We start from the raw sequence: 19,231 nt of genomic DNA, 5'->3' as shown, positions 1-19,231 counted from the left end.
GAAGATTCACTCAGAGATTTACACAGGGAAGATTCACTCAGGAAAGATTCACTCGGAGATTCACTTGGGAAAGATTCACTCGGGAAAGACTCACTCGGGGATTCACTCGGGGATTCACTCGGGGATTCACTCGAGGACGCACTCGAAGACAAACTCGAGGACTCACTCGGGGATTCACTCGGGGATTCACTCGGGGATTCACTCGGCGAAGATTCACTCGAGAGAACGAGCGGTCCAGGGATTCTGGTCGCTCGGACAGTGATCAGCGGGTAATCCAACACACTGGAGATTAAGCGGCCGACCCGGGCTTTCACTGGATGAACCGGATAACCTGGTGACTTGTGCACCGGCTCAGACACGGCGGAAGTCATCTTGTGAGCGGGGTCGGACCAAACACAGGGAAACCTTGGAAGCACGAGGGGAAACACACAGGGGAGCGAGGAATTGCTGCTGGATCCTTAGCGGTCGATCGTTCTGTTACGGGTGAAATCCAGGTAAGACAGGATGCGGATCCAAGTGCAGTGAGGTTTATTAAAAATACCAACAAACAAACAAAAACATAGCAGGTAATCCAACGAGACAGGAACACGAAAAAACACCATAACATTGAGCAACGATCGACATCAGACACTGGAAACACTAGGCTTAAATACACAGAGTAATCAGGGAAAACAAGACACACCTGGGGAACAATCATCACACGGACCAATGAACAAAAGAACTACAAAGAACTACAGACATGGATGACACAGACATGACTTCAAAATAAGAGTACAAGACAGGGTACACAGACAGAGTTCATAACAGACATAGATTAGAAAACACCAAAGGCAAGCAGAAATATAAACATGTCTTTTTAACATTCTTACCCAAGATAAAGAAATCTTTGACGTCGGCTTAAGTTAGAAACCAATTATATGCTCTGTTTGCTCTAAAGAATAACAATGATTTATTCATCATTAGCATTTGTCCAGAGAAAAACCTTAAGAATAATTAAAAAGTAATAAAATAATGTAAGTATAATTCATGCGAAAGAAACAGTTGTTCCTGTGGTAAACAATTCTCTGTATATTTCTTTTATAATAGTACACTTTTTTATCTGTCAGTATGGCAGCCATAGGAAAGAAAGCCCCAGTTAAAACAACCAATCACCTTTAAGGAAAGACACTGCCTTGTCTGTACCAGCCCACATTTTTCTGTGGGTTTTCTTACCATATTTTCATTTTTTTTTAAATCAGACCAATACATAGACTAACGAATCAGCTATTTGTAAAAAGTATTTGTAATAATACAATGTGTTTGCATGGTTTATGGTTCAAAAAACACATTATTTTTCACATACTGTACATTTTTGTTGCTCCAGATATCCCTGCCTTCCTCAAACGCTCTGTTTTATTACAAAGCTCATTGATCTGTAAAGCGCTGTGTTCCCGATTGGCCAGCTAACCATTATGTTGTGATTGGCCTGAACAGGGTGTGAGTCAGAAGCGGGCGGAATTATGATCCGTCGTGTCCACGTCAACAGGCCCAGGAAGTAAATTGTCGCCTACAGTCTGTGTGTTTGTTGAAAAGAGATTTAAATTGAAAATGATTACTTGCGTCTACGTTTACTTTGGGATTTGTACCTTTTGCATGTTGTTAACATGTACTTATACACACTTACAAACCAAAGAAAATGTAAAATCATGAATCGGATAATTGGTGCCCTTTAACTAATTTGCCTTAAAATCATTTTTATATAATACGTTCATAAAAAAGTTACATTTGATCAAGTTTTTTTTTTACTACGGTGCACAAATATTGGCTTTCAAAAGTTCAGCATTTTGTCATATTAGTGCCTACTGTATTAAATCACACAATTTAAAAAGTGCACTTAATAATGATTTTTTTTTTTTAAACAAACCGTTCCCTTATAAGTGTGGGTTGGAAATTGAATTGAAAACTCTGCATGCTTGGTTTATTTTATATATGCTCGCACAGTATTACATGAACTTAGCAAAGCAACAAGGTCACACTGTTCAATTATATGTCAGGGTCGATATTGAAAATGTGTTATTTATTAAGGGACATAGAAAGCCCGACACATGATACATTATGTTCACCCAAATATGAAAATAATGGGCATCACAAAAGAAGATAATTTGATAAATTATGGTAACCATGGTAACCACACAGTTGATGGTAATGACTTAGTGGGAGAAAAAAATACTATGGAAGTCAATGCGTACCGCCAACTGTGTGCACCATCTATGTGGAATATCTTCTTTTGTGTTCATCAAATTTAAGAAACTCATACAGGTTTTGAACAACATTAGGGTGAGTAAATGATGACAGAATTTAATTTAAATCCCTTTAATGGTAGGACACTATAAAAAAAATTCAGGTATATAATTGATCAATTTGTCATTGAAATATTTTGTAAAAAAATCGGTTTTATAGTTTAATTAATGGATTTTTGCAAATAATGTGATAGAATCAAGTAAAGGAGAAACAAACATACAAGGATAAAACAAACAACTGAAGACTCAAACCACCTGAGCGAAGAAAGCGATACAATTTTCTGCTGTGCGTAGTGTGCCATTCACAGGATGCTAAATTACATTTTGTCCTAACACTGAAATTCCTATCAATTACAAACTGTTATTTAAAAGCATGCTTTACATAGCCTCAACATAGCTTAAATTCTACATTGTTTTACTTGTCATTGCAATTTTAATATAGTTTGGAGATAATGTGTATGATTTGTTGAAAACTAGTGCCATGCAGAATGTAGTCTGATTCAATTCTGTGTCTAAATAGTTGAGAATATTCATCCATACGTGTATAAACATGAAAGATATGGAAGGTGTGTCATTTATGAGATCTTAAAGGGGACATATTACAAGACTTTTTTGTGACGCATGCATTTTGAGGAAGAGCGCACTGGTAAATGTGAGGAAGGAAAGCTCTCATTTGTCATATTAGCTGGTGGCAGTAAGTGTAAGTTTTTAACCATAGTGAACGAGAATTGCGTCCAAATATCACTGTGGTTAAACACATCGAAGGGACGCGCATCATCTACCCTGAGCGTAGCTGCGTCTGGTCGTAGTTTCAGATGGTTGCAACAGGCGTAAATATTTTTCACAATGTCGGACTTCGCTAAGCCCGACGTAGGACCTACACCCAACTTTTTTCAATTTTGATCCGACGTCAAAATCCAATGTTGATACGACATTAGGATCCAACATTGATCCGACGTTGATTCGACGTCAAAATCTGATGTTAATCCGATGTCAGGATCCAACGTTGATCCGTCGTCAAAATTCGATGTTGATTTGACATCAGGACCCAACGTTGATCCGACGTCAAAATCAGACGTTGATCCGACGTCAGGATGCGACGTCAAAATCCAACATTGGTCTAACATCAAAATCCCATGTTGATTTGACGTCAGGATCCATGTTAATCCGACGTCAAAATCTGAAGTTGATCCGACGTCAAAATCCGATGTTGATCCGAAGTCAGGATCCAACATTGATTTGAATTCAAAATCCAACACAAGTGGATACAGCAATCTGACAACATAAATGTTTTTTCCAGTATAAGTCTGTAGACACTTATTATGAGATATTAGCTTACAACCTAAAGCGTTTCTGCAGATATTAAATAATTCACATTGACATTTACTCAAAATTGGGTAAGTTGGTCTGATGTCAAAATCCAACATTGGCCTGAAGTCAAAATCAGACACTGGCCTCAAAATCCAACATTGATCTAAATTTAAAATCCAACACAAGTGGATACAGCAAACTGACAACATAAATGTTTTTTCATTAGAAGTCTATGGACATTTATTATGAAATAAAGTCACTGCCTTTCTGCCTTCATCAGCGGAGGTGCCCTTCTCATCAACCACCAACAGCCCCCCCCCCCCCCCAAAGTGTTCTGTTACTACTTTGCTTAAGATCCACTGATTCCGATAATCCACTTCGTCTTTTCCCGGCCGCTCCAGTGCATCTATCACAATCTGTGTCCGGTCTTTGCAGAGTGCGACAACAGATCCCTAAGTTTGTTGCCTTCACAGGTAGATTCATTACATTACCTCAGTTGTTGATCAGCTGAATTAGTAATTTGGTAGTTTGTTTTTGTCTTCTAAAATTGCTAACAACTTAGCAAGCAAACAGGTACTTCTGTAAGATGTCTGCTTAAGAGCTGTTTTACATACATTCTAAATCAAAGACTTCTTCAATATGTCTATATGACATCTTTTAGGAAACGTCTCAGAGACTTATTGCAGATGAGCAAACAATTAAAAAACAACATCTTGCAGATGTAAATGCAGACATCAAATAGACATCTCTTAGAACAAAATTTTTTCATTCTTAAAATTACAATTCTTGTCTTATCAAATTAAAATACCCGATCATAAATATCACCAAATATGTGATTGTTGGCACACTTTATAAATAAAAATACAAAAAAATGCCTTCACAAAAAAATAAGACAGAGTGGAAAAGGAGGCTGCTAAAGGCCATTCAACATTGCAAACATGGATTCAAAGCTCCATCAAGCCAGCAGGTAAATCATATAGAATATTTACAGTAGCAGTTTATCACACTTTAATTCTTGTTATTAAGTATATTATAATCACTTGTCTTAGTAGCTACTAATAATCTATAATAATAATCATATTTTTTTAAAGCCATATTATACCACCCCACTTAGTGCCCCCCCCCCCCCCCCCCCTTTAATTGGGCCACTGCCCCTCAAAATGTCTGTGCATGGCCTTGCAATGAGGACCCAATTATAGCGCTTAAACATGGAAAAAGTCAGATTATCATGATATGTCCCCTTTAAAACAAAGGTAGGTTATTGAAACATAAGTGTTTTATCTTATTACAGAGTTGAGTATTGAAACTTAAGTGACTTATATCTTATAACAGAGGTCTTAACTGTCGTATCTTATAACAGAGTTAAGTATTATAACATAAGCGTCTTATAACAGAAGTGAGTATTAAAACATAAGTGCCTTACACAACAGAGGCAAGTCTTTTACCAGAATAAATGATTGACTGTCATTTGCCTGATAGTAGTTCCGTCAACAACCTGTGCTTTCATACCAATGGAGAGAGAGAGAGAGAGAGAGAGAGAGAGAGAGAGAGAGAGAGAGAGAGAGAGAGAGAGAGAGAGAGAGAGAGAGAGATCATCATCATCAAGTATTTTACAATGTTAGTCCTGTAGAGAGCGGTAGATAGTTTGAATAAATTGTTTTATGCGCACTCTATGGTACTGTACATGAGACTGTATTGTACTGGGAGGGAGGAGCGATCGTAGTATTTCTCCTCATTTCAAATCCCTGTCGTGGCAGCCCGGCCAGAGCACTTTTTCTCCCCCCTTCGCAACCAAGGGGGAAAACCAAGACCAAAAGCTCAGTGCATGTCCTAAATAGCAGAAGGGGGACTTTGGAGGAAGGAAACATTAGTTTGAAGGCACGCGGCGGAGGTATCGGTTCACTGTGCGCACTCGTGTCTCTACACTGGATACGCGAAGCAGTGGATTTCCACTTCTCGGGATCCTCCAAATCAGCGTCAAACCCCGCCAAACATTCACAAGGTGAGTCGCTGTATTTACAACCCTCGCGCGTGTGCGTGTAAGATTCGCGCGTGTTGTTTTGCCACGCGAGGCTAGTTCCAGTATGTGCGCTAGCTGCACGCTTTGACAGATCGCGAGCCGCAAAGCTCAAATTAATTATTCTGATCTCGCGTCAGTTTGATACACCACAGGCGTCTCGCGAGTTTAATGGGCGCGGGCTTTCGCGTGTTTGTTTGCCTGACATTGCGCAGGTCGCCGGCGTGGAGTATGTAGTGCTGGGTATGGGGCCTAGTTTGTAGCCGCACATACTGTAGTGTCTGAGGGTACTGTATGTGCCTCTGCTACACACACACATATTGTAGCTGGTATGCATTATAATGCTCATGGGTTCAGTTCAGGTACTCTGTTCACCCAACAGCATAATATGCACAAATTAAAAAGGCTAAGTTGAAGAAAAAGTCGTATGCATGAAGTTGGATTTATGTTTTTAAGTTTATATGAACTGTTACATGCTGTTTATATGCCTTTTGGATAGTATTTTTTTTTTAAAGAAAACTTTGTTTTAGTCAAAATCTACACCATGAGTTCGGGTTGTTTCATTCTTATACAATTAAAACATTTACTTTATTTTTTATTTTTGCATTATTAATGAAGACTCGTAACTTGGAGACGTCATTCATTTTTCTCTAAAAAATGAAGTGAAGTGTAACAAATGATATAAAGCTAATTTTGCATTTGCATGTTATATTATGCTTTTTTATTGATTTATGTAATTAAATAATTAAAGCCCAAATAGAGTCATACCATTGCAAGCTATTTTATTTCTTTTTTTATTTTTATTTAATCACTCTTTTATTTAAGGATATCCCACATATGTTAACACAATACATGCCTTATGAATCATTTTGAAGAGTCTGAATATGCCACCTGTTGCAACATTACTGCATTATGTTTCTCAGGACAACCCATTTAAATGCATGCACAATTAAAATTACAAATAAACTATCTATACGGCTTCTGTTTATATTGTTTGTATATATGAGTTTTCTTTGTGTAGCTATTGTACATTCAAATAGGCACATAGCTTAATGCTAAGCTATAAACTCCAGACAAAGATGAGTTGCAGACATTATCCAACAGTAGCATGGCATGGTCTGCCTGGCTTTGATGAGTTTTTAATAGGAGGAAGTGACCTTCCGTGGCCTCTCTCCAAGCAGCTCGACATACCATGGACCACGGCCCCTTGTTATATAAGACAAAGTTGTCAAATGTGGAGCAAAAATGTGTAATGGAAAACAGCATCCAAGTCAAAGTGGTGCTACGGCAGGCACTCGAAAAAGCATGCTGGGTAATTTTAAATGGCTTTGTGGTTTGTCAGTCTAACAATGATGGGTTTGCAATGTGAAGGTGGTTAGCCTGTGACCACTTCTATAAACCCCTCAGGCACTTGGACATTCTTAAAGGCTTTTTAATCGTTTACGTCATACATCAAAAGTCCTTGTTACTTTGATTCGTGTGTGTCGCATCTTCACACCCTAACCGTAGTAAACATCCTGTTTTACACCTTGGTTGGCTGCTTTTCATATTTTGATGATATCAAACCGAGACGGTTCTGTGATAAATATGTTTGTGGAAAACTCAGCATTGTCATGCTTAGTTATGATGGTGTGAAGTTTTTATTGACTTAAGAGTGCCTGTGACCTACAGTACATCACATTATTCTGTCTCTCACCCTACTGTAATGCATTTCTATCTAAAACACACAAGTACACACAGCAGATAAGCTCACGTGTAAACCATTAACCACAGTTATCGGTCAAGATTTTATTTAAAATTTTTGTAAAGCGGCATTTTGTTATTAAGTGACATAAGTAATATTTACCTGTTGTAGTATTAACATATATGCACCAGTTTTCTGGTCTATCTATGAGAGTAATTACTGGCTCCAGCATTAATGTATTGTAGCCTCGCCTATGCCTTGTGTCATCTATTACATAATTCATGACAGCGCTACACATAATGCGTGCTGACCTTCTTCCCCCAATTGCATTGACGACAGATGCTGAACTTTAACTTTGGTCTAAAGCGTTTGCGGAGGGCAGTTCAACATGCGTTTCTGATAAGCACAACACGAACATCGTGTCGAACTGTGGAACATGATAGAATTTATCACCACTCAGTTTGATCGCCCCTGAACATCAGTCGTAGCTGCTCTGGCCCCTTTAAGATAACGCTGCCCACACAACGTGGACGTATGGGACGCGCACACATGCACACTGACTCCCGCGCTTGTAGATTGCTTGATATCTATTGCCAGTCTGCAATGCACAAAAGTTGCTCGGTATTTTATTGTCCCCGGTTGCAAGCCAACTCCCTATTTCAACTGTCTTCTTTTGTCTTTTGTCTGTAGCCTCATGTTATTGGTTCATGAGGCTGTGGTTTCCATGTCAATGAGGACCAGTGTCTCGGTTGTGATCTGCCCTTTTTAAACAGCACTACAAAAACTCGCCCCCTTGCCCCACGCAAACACATCCAAAGGCACAACAGGCGTGCAACGCGAAATACAAATAGGGTTTATTAGAAATGAGTTCTGAGAGGCATTTATAAAAAGCCACTTTTACACTTATAAACAACCTTAAATCAGACTTTTACCGTTTGAAATGGGCTTTCTCACTTGGCTTACACTTTGCTGGTTCATTGAATAGAAGATGTTAGAATCAATGATTGGTGGTAAACAGAGACCAGCTTTAAAAATTTATAGAGCATATAGGTTATTAAATAAAACTTTTAAGAGGCCGAGGCTCTAAATTCCCTTCCCATTAAAGGCCCGATCAATCGAATATCCCAGAAAACACATTTTACTTTGGTTTCAGGAGTCTTTATGTCCATATGTTGTATGGCTGGGAAATGAAACAAGCCATGTGTATTGCAGAAACGTTTTTTTTTTTGCAGCCGTAACACCTTGCAAAAGCAAGAAATACTAAATCTTATTTGTTATTATGTCTGTCAAAGCCTGCTAATTGGGCAGGTATAGAGTTACAAGTAGTTGGTTCAATAATTCATAGTGCTTACTTACTGCTTTACTAAACTTACTTGTTTTGAGAGTAAATGGCACTAGATTACCATAAACAGCGTCTGCTTTCACATGAGTGATAGTAATGTCTCCGACTCCATTAACCACTATTCCTGTGTAAATAAATTGTGAAACACATCTCATTTCATATAGGCTTCTTAAGGTCTCTGCTTGGAGTGTGGAACAGTGGAAGTTGGGTCCAGATCTGACAGGATATATGGGATAAGAGATGAAATGAAAATAGGGTGACCATACGTGCCACTTTTCCGAGGCTTTTGGGTGCGTCTTCCGGAAGTCGTATTTGTCGACCGCATACGTCATTGAGGTTGTTACATTTCAGTTAAAACGATACAATCCTGTTTCATTCTTTGAAATGTAACGGTTGCTTTTATTTTGAAATAGAACCTAAAATAATAAACCTCGATGACGTATGTGGATATCCAAAGGGCGCACCTGAAATGGCCAGGACGCGTCACAGAAAAATGGACCATGTGACTGGGGGCGTGGCAATCAAAGGGGTGGTGGGGGGCGTACGCGTCATGATGAAAATATTTTTATTTATAACACTCAAATAAAACTTAATTATGAAGAAACTATGACATAAAACACATACTAGATTATTAATTAATTAAATGTTTTTAACAAATACCTCTAACGAAAATAGCTGCGTGATGAAGTGAAACTAAAGGGTTAATAAACACAAACTGAAGCAGATATTGTAGAACGTCTGGCGAACGATGATAGATGGCGCGAAGATTGTAAAACCGGATTATTTCCCACTATTAATTACATTATCTTAAAGGAGTGTAACTACTGTAGCATGTAAATAATGCACATCAATAACGTGAGCAGAGCGCTCAAAAATTATATCGAATCAACAGGCACGTGAAACCTAGCTAGCAGGTTCCTCAAACAACAAAAAACACCAGCTAACTTAATTTAAATTTGCAAGAACTATAGACTAATACAATAACAGGCTTAAATAAAACCAACACATAAGTCCACTTACAGTTCTCACTGACACGCGTTTTATCAACTGGCTATCCTCCAGACCATTTCGGCCGTGTCTATTCTCCTAGATCCACTTGACGGCCTTTTGTTCAGCAAATTTTTTTTGTTAAGGCGGTAGGGTTTCCCAGCTTAGGCGGGCCACCCGAACTGCAAAGTGCTGCGGGAAACCCTGGATATTGCCCAGCTTGTCAGTGAACTACGGCTCTTACTGATGAGATGCGCATAACAATTTCATCCGATATTTCGCCCAGCCCTGATGTCAGATGAAAGGGTAAGAGGTGGATTGTACCTCCACACTATAGATCAAAATGCATTTTTTAAGCATTTTTTTCAGGCTGTATGTAGTTAACCAAATTATCCGAATACTGTATATCACTTTCTGTGTGAATGCACTGTTTTAAGAGCTGCACGTGATAGAAATTGGTTTATGGTATGATTTAACAGCAAGAAAATTGATGCGTCACCACCTCAGTATCGAGGTAATATATAACTAGTATAGATAGTATACACTAAAATGATTGATAAGTGATTTGGCAAAATTTCAAAAGCACTTACCGTTTTAAAAGTGCTATTGTTTGCATTACTGAAAGCAGATATAGGTACGGTTTTATTCAGTGAACTTTATTTGCATTACAAGCAAATGTCTCTTAAAAATCCTAAAAAAAACACATTATTTATTTTCCAGTATATTATGAATAGGCTTGAATCTAATGGGTCACGTGAGTCTGATTAAAGTGTGTAACTTCTTAGGTCATTTTTATATAAACTTTGATGCTTGAGAGATTGAGCATGAGTGATTCCTGGAGCTGGGGATTTTGCAGGGCTGGTGTGCCTCACCTCATGATCATTTTCTTGTCATTAAGCTTTTGATGTAGGGCATCATTTACCTCAGGAACCTATTTTAAGCAGTTTAAAACAGTCAGTTGTTTTGTATTATAATCCAAAAAGTGGCCTGTAATATTTTATTAAGATCGTTTCTGTCTTAGTGAGTGCCGGGTTTACTGTTTGTATAGTTTTTATGCTGGTGAGGATTTACAGAGGAGGTGATGCTGTGTGAAAAGAGATTGTATTTTAGTGCTGTAAGACTAGAAAACAGACAGTTCCTCTGTTGCTGTCAATGCGTCTTATATGAATTTACAGTAAACTGTCAAAATTAAAGTCCTCTTTATCCAAGTTCTCAAAGATAGATGTATCTGGGCTCCGCGTGCACTGAACAATGTCCTCCACAGCCAATTCTTTAAAAAACCAAGGCACACTTTTTGCAAATCAAAACAGCGAACTGTCAGGTGAAGGTTGTTGTGACATCACTCACATTTCCAGTCCAAACATTTCCAGTATTTTTACTGAATATATTTCTAATATTTTCACCACCCTCCACCCCACATACCTCCCGCGTGTCATAACAACACCTCTTACAGGCACTTCCTATTAATAACACAATCGTTCGGCTCATTACAGAGCTTACAGAGCAAACAAGCGTGCACAAGCCACTTGACTTGACTCCAATTTAAACTTCAAGGCTACGCCGTACTCTAGCTGTTGTACGGTTTGGAGCCAGTAATTACTGCCAATATTAAAGTCAGCAGTTAAAGTAAAATCAAATTTCAAAGGTCGAAGAATATTAGCAGTGTGCGATTTCTTCCCAAAGTCTAGAGAGTTAAAGGGATAGTTTACCCAAAAATGAAAATTCTGTAATTTATTCACTTTCATGTTGTTACAAACCTGTATAAATTTCTTTGTTCTGATGAACACTAGGGGTGGCACTGTTCATGGAAAAAATCCGAACCGTTTGGTTTGCTTGTCTCGGTTCGGAGCGTGTGTGCGTCGCACGGTTCGACGGTTCATGGCATGAGCAACGTATGTAGCCTCGTGCCCTGTATGTGGCCTTAAATAGCATGTTTCCCTTTCGCGAATCGTGCGAAAGAATAGGTGACAGGTCTGGAGAGAGAGTGCTGCAGGTCATGTTACGTCTAGAAATGGCAAGTGGGAAGGAAGTCTGCCCGGAGTTGGATGATGCGCCAGCGTCGTATAAGTTTGGTGTGTGAAAACATTTTTATTTCGTGTTACCTATGATGACAGCGGAAATAAAACAATAGATAGAACTGCAGTCTATGGGTTGAATGTGTTCGAACAGCCACACGCGACCGCCTTCACTCCACCCATTTATCTAATCTGAGGTACTGAACACAAAGTTTCACGTCTTTTCTGACTTCTGCCGGGAATATACGGTGAACAGCGCTATTTTGAGCCTTTCATTGATAAAACTAAAGCGGCTGATTTCCGCGTAGTTTCATTTTGCTAACGTGTGAAAGTTGCGCAATCTTATTTCATAAATTGCCCCTCAAAGTTATCAGGACAGAAGTGGTCAAAAGAGACGGATTTAAATATTTCAGGTGTAAACGTTATGTTTCTCTCTCGTCCACATATACTCTCTGCAGTATTTAAGCAGCCTCTTAGTGATAAATCTAAGAGCTACACTGAAGTTGGGAGTTTGATAAATGCAAGTTATCTTTGTGTGCTAAAAAGGCACATAAGTTCATGTAGATGGCAATACACATTCTGTTTTTGCCAAATAAATGTAAAGCATGTGAAATCATCAATGTCTTTCCTCTTGCTGTATCAAAAACTCACCTGGCTTTCCTCAGAAGTGGTCCCAATAATGTGCTTAATGTCAAATTCAGCTTTTGCATGATTACATGATATAACTTTTTTAATACTGTATCCTAAATTATGGATAATTAATACATTAATAAGAAAATACATTTCTGGAGTGTTAAAAATTTCAAGAAAAAATAACAACAAGAACCGTACAGAACCGAGAACCGTGACCATAAAACCGTGATACGAACCGAACCGAGGGTTTTGTGAACCGTGCCACCCCTAATGAACACAAAGGAAGATATTTTGAGAAATGTTTGTAACCAAATCGTTTGTGGACCACATTTACTAATATAGTAACATGGATGGGGTCCACGGACGGTTTGGTTCCAAACATTTCTCAAAATATCTTCCTTTGTATTCATCAGAACAAAGAAATTTAAACAGGTTTGTGAGTAAATGATGACAAAAAATTCAGTTTTGGGCTTACTATCCCTTTCGTGTGGGATGGGTTGTGAACAGGGTAAGATTCCAAAATACATCTTAGCATCTTCAGACGGCAGCTTAACCTCAACAGGGGCCCGCATAAGGGAAGCGGGAAACTCAGTTGCGCAACTGCCCTGTTTGTTAATGCTGCTTGAGTTTGCTGTCATTTGTCAAATTGTTCAGATTGCTATCTCTTGTTCCCTGGACACCTGCTATATATGCTGCACTTTTTGCTAAATAAAAAAAATTGCTACCCCTTCTTAGGCTGGCCCTTTGTATCTGAAAGAAGATTCACTGGGATATCGCTGGATTTAATGATGTCTTTTTTGCCACGTTCAACATGTTTCATTTTGACAACATTGCCAGCAGTCAGGCCACATTAACTTCAGTAGATACAGTGCAGTAGAAAGAAGTACCAGGATCTTGTTAAGGAACATTCTCGGTCAGCTTTTTCGAAGCAATTGTTCTTAAGTAAAACATTATGTACTCTGCTTATAACTTTAGTTACTTTAAACCAGATTGACAAGTTTGAGAAACCTTGAGGGTTTATTTTCCCCACCTCTGTTAAATAATTAAATGGCTAAAAGTATAAGGTCAGCCAAATGCCACACCCATTTGTGCTTAATGAACTTTAAACCAGGGGCATTAGTTGGGAGTTTGCAAACATTTCAATTCATCCCAAAGTTTTTGTGTGGTTTAGGTCTGGTGTGGGATTACTTGTAAGATCTTTCAAATAAGATCTTAATATAAATTTCAGATAAGTTTTTTATCAAACATGCTGAAACAGAAAAGGTACCCTATTCTACTTAAATGTTTGTCTAAGGAGGTTGCATCATCAATGTATTTCCTGCCTCGTTGGGTGTAACTGAAATATCCAAATCTGTTAATTTAGAAGGGGTCAGCTGTACTTTAATGTAAACTTGGTGTAAGCTTTAGCCAGATAGTGTTTGACAGCAACCGCCTGTGAAATGCATTTTGACTGAATGGTTGTTTTTAAAAGCCTTCAAAAGCAGCTATTCCTTTCTTTCTTTTTATATGTAGCTAGCTTTACCTTAATGGTAAAGGATTTCTCTTTAAAAGGTCACTACATGCTTCACTTAGCATCATTTCTCAAATTAAATAAAAAAAGAATAAAAGTGCACCTATTTTATTGCTAAAAACAAGGTTATTTTGTGTATTTGGTATTAGACAATGTGTTCGTGTGGTTTATGGTTAAAAAACAAATTTTTTCCACATACCGTACATTTTTGTAGCTCTAAATTTCACTTTCTTCCTGAAACGCACGGATTTGAAAATCTCTGTCTCACTGATTGGTCAGCTAATCTGTACGTTGTGATTGGCCTGAATACTTCTGACGTCAGCCAGAAATGTGACGCTCATTACCATGTTTGAAAGATTCGGTCACAATGCAATGCTAACAGGAGTTAAATTACAGACTGCGAGTCTGAAGCGGGAAGAATTTTGATAATGTCGGTCTTGTCTACATCACCAATCCCAGGAACTGTTGCCGTCAATACGTGTGTTTGTTGTAGTCCAAGAAAAGAGATTTACGTTGGAGATGTTTACTTTTGCATATCATTGACATACTAATACAGACTTTCACACCAAAGGAAATGTAAAATCGTGAATCGGACAATAGGTGCTCTTTAAAAGTTAATCAGAGTTCACAAGAGGGCGATTGTCGAGTGAATGAACGAGAGTCTGTGAAATTTCAGTCAGGTGTAATCCATGGCAGTGATCTGGTTAAGGCCTGAACTGTTGCGTTGGAGTTGACCGCGTAATTCATGGTTATAGAGAGGAGGAGTGAGAGGGCCTGGCATGGAGACCTTTTGTTGGGTAACCCTGAACTAGTGAAACCTGAAGCAGCTGTGAAGGGAGACCTGCCAAGCGGTTCAGTGAGAAATGGGCTGAGCCACCCGCATAACACAGTAGGGTCATAAACACACAATTAGGCAGTTCTCACACTTGGTTTGGTGGCTGCTTCGTCCAAACCAGAGTTTGATTTCAACCCCCCTTCATATTGCACGTACTGGTCAGAAGTGTAGTGGGTTTGCATATCGTTGGTTGTTTACCACCGTAGTCAAGTAACAACTCGAAGGCTGTGAGATTCACCGTTAGGAAAGAGTGTATTCTTAAATTTAGATGTATTACTTCACACAGGCTTGTTTTGAATGTCACTAGGCATTAAGAAATACTTTCAAAATTTTGCTGTATAAATGCATTGGGAAGTTTGGCGTTAAAACAGCCCTATACACACACAATATAGGCTAGATTTGTATGCTTTGGAAATGTAAACCTTTGCCAGTAAACCATCTGGAAGTGTAAAGTTGCCAGCTCAGCTTTGATAATGTCTCAACATCTGTCAGCTATCAGATCTGAATGAGCAGAAGCCAAATATATTGAGTTTTATGATTAGTTGGCTGTGATGTAGAAGGTTGCACACATTGCCCATTGTTTCCTTTGTCTCACATTTCTAAAGTTTCCCTTAAGGGCCCTTCCGTGGATCAAAAATTCAGTGTTGGTCATTAAACTTAAAGCCCCTTTTTATTTCCCTTTTAAATATTTGATGTGAACTTGATGTCGTAAACCCAAATCACATAATGGGTGTTCATTTTTGTTTGCATTTTTATTAATATTCACAAACACAGAAAAGTTTCAGTGACAAACATATTTAAATACAGCACTGAATTATTGTTACCACAATGCTTTAATGCGGACAATGAGGTGTGCTTTTGGCTAAATTAGTATTAGCAATAAAAAATACAGGTGCCGTCTGTTTAGTTCCTTAAACTGCTGCTGTTAAACTGCATGCTCTGTCTGAATTATAATGTAGCCCAGTGGCCTCCAACATTAATAGCCTCAATTTTAATATTTATTTATTACAGGTTTTTTATATTAGCTTGGCTTCTTTTATGTATGTTAACATTTTTAACAATGATAAAACATATCAACAAGTAAAATACAATAAATTCAACAAGTAAATAAAAGTTTTGAGTAGAATTGTAGCCCTCCAGAATTGTTATATCCATTGTGGTAGCCCTTGCCCACAAAAAGGTTGTTGTAGATCCTTGATGTACACGTGTTTACAAGAAAGTGGAGGTCAGGTGGAAGGCTCCTACACAAAATTACAAAAACATATTGCTTCCCGTAGGAAGACATTTAATTTTTGATGGATTGATGTGCTTTTTGGAGCTTTAACTATTATAAATCTAAAACGAGCCAGTATAAATCTTACTGTGTTTAGCTGAAAGAACAAAATCATATACACCTAGGATAAACTATTCCTTTAACTCTTTCCCTGCCCTTGACGAGTTAACTCACCAAAAACCTTTCCCTGCCAATCAAGAGTTTTTCCGGCAATCCATATTTCCGCTATTATCCACCAGGTGGTGCTATTACCCAATTTATAAAACCCTGTAGCAACCCCTTCACACCAGCTGCTTTTGAGGCATCAAAGTCGCGTCTTTCGCGTCTAGTTTGCTGCTTAAACATTTTGAATGCATTCGCGCATTTGATGCGCGTCAGAGGTGAAATCCGTTTCTTGTGGGAGGCGCAAGTGCTATGTGGTTGCAAGATGGCCGTTAATAAGGCAGAATGGAGTCTTCACATTGACTTCACTCGCGCTTGACACTACCGCGGCTGGTGTGAACGCAACATTAGGGCTAACAGTGTGAGCTAACAGTATAACAGTTTATGTGTTGATCATCTATCTAAATTTTTATCTCAATCAAAAGTCCTTCACAAAAATGCAATTATCTCAGTTTTTTGCTCAAAATGTTGTATTTTTAAAGAAACCTACCCATATTTGAGAGGTTCATATATTTAATGAAGAACATTTTCTTTCATAAAAAATGCTGGCACTGACTGGCAACTTTTTTTTTAAAACGCTGGCGGGGACTGTGTGCATAGAAACTTTCAAAAGAGGAGTTACAGCCATATCTGAGTTTGTGGCATTTTCAATGAAGTAATGTGCATTATGAAGCGCAATTTCCCCCCTGGCTGAGGTATGCGGCAACCTGTCACGCATTGTGACCAACTGCTATTGACCTAGCTTAGGTTGCAACCTGTATTTGATAAGACAAAAGGAGTCAGATTGTTTCATGAATGATGTTGATGTAAAGCTTGCTTAATAATTGCCCTGGACTTCACATTATTGCCTTCCTGTGGTTATCAGACCTGAACGATTTTGCCTCGAAAGACACTGCCATCAAAAGACTCACTGTACCAATTGTGACCTCATCCCAGCCCTGGTATCAGTTGATGTTGCTTTCGATATTTTATTGAAGGTTAGAAATGGGTTCTTAAAGGAATGTAGAAACAATACACGCTGTTATCCAAAGATGATCTGATAGCACACAAGGAAGACACAATTTGATGAGCCTGTCAGAAAAGACCAGAGACTAACTCATCTGTGACAAGTGGTAGAAGTACAGGGAGAAAAATAGGTCATGCCTCCGAGATGCAATCTTTTATCTTAAAATGAAAAAGGTGTCAAATGCTAGCAGCCTTTCGCTCTGACTGCTGCATCGAGTGGAGACGGGAGGGCTGTTTGACTTGGCATGCAGGCTGGGCCTCATTTTGGCCTGTAACCGAGAAGATCAATCTCTACATCAGTGAGGTGGTTTTTCTCTCAGTGTGTGAAAGCGTTCTCTATTGGTTTTATATTTTATCTTAAGGCTGTTCAATCAATCAGAAATTAACACGCAGTATAAAACTGCTGGAAAGGTAGGAGAATGGGTTTGAAGGTGTAGTTAAATGCAGGTAAATATAAGCATTCTGTATTTGCTTTATCCAAACCCATGTGCATTCAAGGTATGTCTCTTTATTTGAACGTGTGTTCACTGGGAATCAAACTCAGGACCTTTGCATTGTGAATGCAGCGCTCCACCAATTAAGCTACAGGAAGACTGTAAGCATCATATTAATATGCCAAGATGCAATGTTGCTTGGCAACAGTAAAAAGCTTATGGCTAGGCTGAATTATTTTTTAGAAATTGATAGTTTTGTTTATTATAGTTAAATAATAATTATTTATTAAACATTGATTGTCTTTGATTGTTTTTCTGTTAGTGCTGGTTAGATGTCCGCATTGTGCTTCATAACACTTTTTACCATGGTAAAATCACTGTGAAATGGTCCATCTTGGCTTTGCTTAATTTAAGACAGTGTCTGTCCCTCCTTTTGTTTTTTCTTCCATTGTTTTACAATGTACTGCATTGTTCTGTTCTATTGTGCAATATACAGTAATGATGTATCATTTGCTTTGAGATTTTGCATTTGGTCTTACTCAAGGAGTGTGCCTGTCCAGGGGACACACGTTCTACAACAGTCATAAAGCTCCTGATAGTTAACAGCATGTGCTGTACAAGTATAAATGTCAAATTGTCAATAAGACATTTACAGAACAACCTTTTGTGTCAATTGCCTAACAGCATAGATATTTATTCATGTTTGTGGACAGCTTGTGATTCTGCATGCCTTTGATGGCTGATATGTTTTTGTGATGTGCATGTAGTTTTCTTTGTTATTAAAACTCAGGCTTTTATTTTGAATTTATTGAACATTAAAAATTATTTTACAGTCTTTTTCCATTCTCACACACAGTCTTTTCCAGTATTGTGCAGATCATTCATCTTAAGGTTAGTAAATTGAATGTAGGTTGTCCTAAAATTGTAAACTGACCAAGGCTATAATCTGGCCGCTTTCACCCTTTAGACAGTATCAGTGGGATCAGGCTGCACATGAACTCTTCTGTTGCCTCTTAGCATAATGCAGCATTGACTGATTTTTAAGCCGTGTGAATTAGGGATCATGTTGGAGGAAAGACTCTGATGGCTTTATTTCCGCAGTTGAGCCGGCTTTCTTCTAGCCAGCCTCTGCAGATGTATTGTATTATCCTGGCTAAATACAATGCAGAGAGTTATTAGTTTAGGAATCAGATGCACCAGTGGGTGGACCAAAGGAGCCCGAATAGATTGCTGTTTTGTGGCTGATATGTGACATGCAACAAAATGTGCTTTCTTGGCATGTCGTAACTATCGCAATTACAAGATACGACTTAAAATAAAACACAACATGAGAACATTAACTATGTTTTTTGCAGTATTTATTACCAGTGGCCAAACTACAGTGTATGGTTTAATTATAACTTTTTTTTATTTTAACTGTAGTAAAACCATTGCTAATTATCGTGAGGGGAAATGCGGAAAAGCAACCTCAGGAGAAAAATTTAGTTATATATAGGTATATTATTTGGTTCAATTTGGTTTAAATTCATTTAAATAAATTACGTTTGTCAATTATAATCATGAAATAAAACTAAAACAAGACATTTAATATAGTGTGTTGCTATATACATCCACAAGAAAAATGGAAAAAAGGCTCTACAGGCTATAAAAATGTAATAACGAAATGGTTCTTTCGTTCTTATAAGAACCTTTGACCTTAAAGGCAAGGTCCATGATCTCTGAAAGCCAATGTTGACATTTGAAA

General features: G+C 38.2%; 1 protein-coding gene across 3 annotated transcripts in view; it reads left to right on the top strand.

The window, feature by feature from the left end:
* The first annotated feature begins 5,232 nt into the window (after positions 1-5,232).
* The window catches only part of thrab (thyroid hormone receptor alpha b), a 173,272-nt gene continuing 159,273 nt past the window's right edge, over positions 5,233-19,231 (top strand). For 2 of the 3 annotated variants that reach the window (XM_055175330.2, XM_055175329.2), the window contains exon 1: positions 5,265-5,592. The gene's annotated coding sequence lies outside the window, so the exon portion shown is untranslated. Of the gene's footprint in view, positions 5,593-19,231 lie in introns of all 3 variants that reach the window. The other variant, XM_055175332.2, reaches the window with a different exon arrangement.

Source organism: Misgurnus anguillicaudatus, chromosome 4 (assembly GCF_027580225.2).
Source record: "Misgurnus anguillicaudatus chromosome 4, ASM2758022v2, whole genome shotgun sequence".
Taxonomy (NCBI): domain Eukaryota; kingdom Metazoa; phylum Chordata; class Actinopteri; order Cypriniformes; family Cobitidae; genus Misgurnus; species Misgurnus anguillicaudatus.
This window is presented reverse-complemented; position numbering and strand designations above follow the sequence as displayed.